This window comes from Poecilia latipinna, unplaced genomic scaffold (assembly GCF_001443285.1).
Source record: "Poecilia latipinna isolate Pla-1442-1.1 unplaced genomic scaffold, P_latipinna-1.0 Scaffold698, whole genome shotgun sequence".
Classification (NCBI taxonomy): Eukaryota; Metazoa; Chordata; class Actinopteri; order Cyprinodontiformes; family Poeciliidae; genus Poecilia; species Poecilia latipinna.
Window position 1 is genome coordinate 102122 of NW_015113314.1, and position 2875 is coordinate 104996.

The window sequence follows — 2875 nt, forward strand, 5'->3', positions numbered from 1 at the left end:
ACTCACAAATCCCCCCCCACCTGAAAAAAAAAAAAAAAAAAAACTCTGTAAATTTACTGTAAAAAATGTAAAATATCAACAGTTACTGACCGTAATTTCTGAAACATTATATTACCGTAGAAAATATTTGGAATTACAGTAGGTCAATGCTGCAAAAAAATAAAAAATAAAAAAAATTAAAAATCAGCAGTTAATCTGAAGTTAATAAAACCATGATTTATGCCAGAAAATTATGAAATACACCCATTTATGATACATTTCTCTTTAGTTTGTGAGTTTAGGTTTATAAAGAAATACAAAAATCCACACGACTAAGTCTACCTCTAAACAAGATTTTAATACCTAAATTCAAATTGCACTGGGATGCCAGGATATGATCAGGATATTCAGGCTCAAAAATAATTTATTGTGTCTGAATTTTAATCAAATCTGCAAGGGGAGTGGAGTAAAGTAGAAGAAAGATTAGAGGGCAATTAATTTATTCGATAAGGCCCGATGGATTGGAGAGCCTTTTGGATATCTGAAATCAGCACTTTGTATTTGCCCAGTTTATCTTTGTCTGATGTTACTGTTTTTTGATTACATAAAAGATAGAAGCGTAAAAAAAAATCAAAACAAAGCAAAAAACACGGAAGAAATATGTGCTTTTCTCCTGAGCATAGATTCATTTAGATCTGAATCAGGTTTCTTTGCTATGCTATCAGATATGTTGGGAGGCAGTGAGTTCTACGCAGCCCAACTTCCTATGCCATCTAAACATAGGGGAGATACACAGTGGTGTAATAGCATTATGAAAATGAAGAGAACACGCAGATTTGCAAAGAAAAAATCCCCTCAAAATGTGAAATGTATCATAAATGGGCATATATGGGGCCCCGAGATGTGACTTTTTTTTTTTTCATTTCAAACCCACATTCATCAACAGAAGAATCATAATCCTAAAGTCATAATAACGTTCATGTGCATCAAGCCTGCCTGGTGTCATTTGGTCCCATTCAGTTCATAATGACTTTGGGGAATTTGAGGTATATGAACTTGGGAGGCATAAACAATTCACTTTTTTGTGTATGGCAATGTAAATTAGAAAAACCAACCCCACAAGAAAGTTAATCCTGCAAAGCTCTGGTCCTATGTAGTGCTGATGAAAACATGCTCAAAAACACAGCTGGCTATTGTGGTTTTCAAGCAAATTCATACAAGTGTGTAACAGCTATTTTACACTAACTGATCAAGTATGCATATATGCAGTGATGCTACTTGGATGCGTCTGCATCCTGCTAGGTGGCATGGAAAAACAAAAAAAGTTTTCACAATTCTTATTTTTAACTTTTAACTCAAATATTTTTGTTAGGAACCTTTGCAGTGCCAGCAAACATTTGGAAATGTATGTCCTTTTATTGGGTTACAGACAAGGATAAACACAGTTAAGCTCAAATTCTCAAAAGCAAGAAGTACATCAAATTGAAAAATATAATAAAATGGAACTTGAGGGAGATGTTTTATTTGTTGCTGGGCAGTGGAAAAGTACCACTTGAGCACATGATGACATACTAAGCAAGCTGGCACAAAGATGCATGCCTGCAATCCATCCTGCTTTGTGGTGCAGAGCCTCTGGTTCTCTGTGTTATATGTTGTTATAGTTGACTACTGAGTTTTACATTGCTCGGCAAGTTTCTTCTGCCAAGTTTCTTTCAGATTTGAAGAGGCAGCTCACTAAACAGACAATGTAGATTTGAACTTTAGAAATGTTTGACATAGCCTCATAGCGTAGGAGACAGATTTGTTTGATTACTTCTACTGCATTCTTTTTTTAAACACAAGACCATTTAAAGTAATCCTAGAACTCTTTCCTGCATTTGGAATCTGAGTCTTGGCTGAAATACATTATCTTTGCAAGGAATGAAGAGTAAATATTGCAAATGAAAGAAGTTTGAGTTTACATTTTTTTTTATTCAGGTTTTACGGTTCTGTTGCATCCGCAAACAACGTATTCTAGTGGAATTGTGTGTGACGCAGCAAATAATTTTAAAGTAGCAGAAAATAAATTATGCTTAAAAATAATATTTTAAAAATAACAATCTGAAAAGTGCAGTGTAAGGTTCAGGGGTGCAGTCAAAATCTTTTATCTTCAGCATCCAAAGTTACAGAGTTCTGAAATGTTTATATGCTTTAAACTATGCACACTTCCATATATATGGAGTGAGATGAGCCCGACTATTTGATTTTGTTCTGTTTCAGTGTCTATTCATGCTAATGTGATTATTCTTAATGCTTAAACCTGAATACTTTAGAATAGCATCTGATATAAAGCCAACATCTCATAAGGATAGTGTTTTATTTAAATTTATCACAGGGAAGAGTTTAACCTGAGCTTATTCTGACATATAGGGGTCAAAATGTGGTGGTGTTTAATACGAATAGTTGACTCAGTTCTTTGAAGCTCGTCACATTTTGCTAGTGGTTAGCTAAGAGACCTCAGCAATGTTTGGTAGATCATTTGGTTTGTGTTTATCTCATGAATTGCAAATTTATTTATTACTAAAAATAATTAGGATAAGTGTGAAAACTCATTTTTTTTTCATGTTCATTTTATCTCTGTAAAAGCCTTGATGAGGTGTTGGTGTACAAATGGGGCTACAAAGTACCGATGCTATACTGAATAATTAGTTGCTTCTAAAATAAGAATTTCCATAATATATATCTGAAGTGCCTTGTTGCTGAAATGTGCTATACAAATAAATGAATAACAGCACAAACATTATTTTATGCAGACACTATAACACTTGAATCAGTTGCGAAACTCGCAATGATCATTCTCTAAGTTTTCAGAATAAATACTCACAAAGTGAACAAAGAAAAGGATGGAGAAGATTAC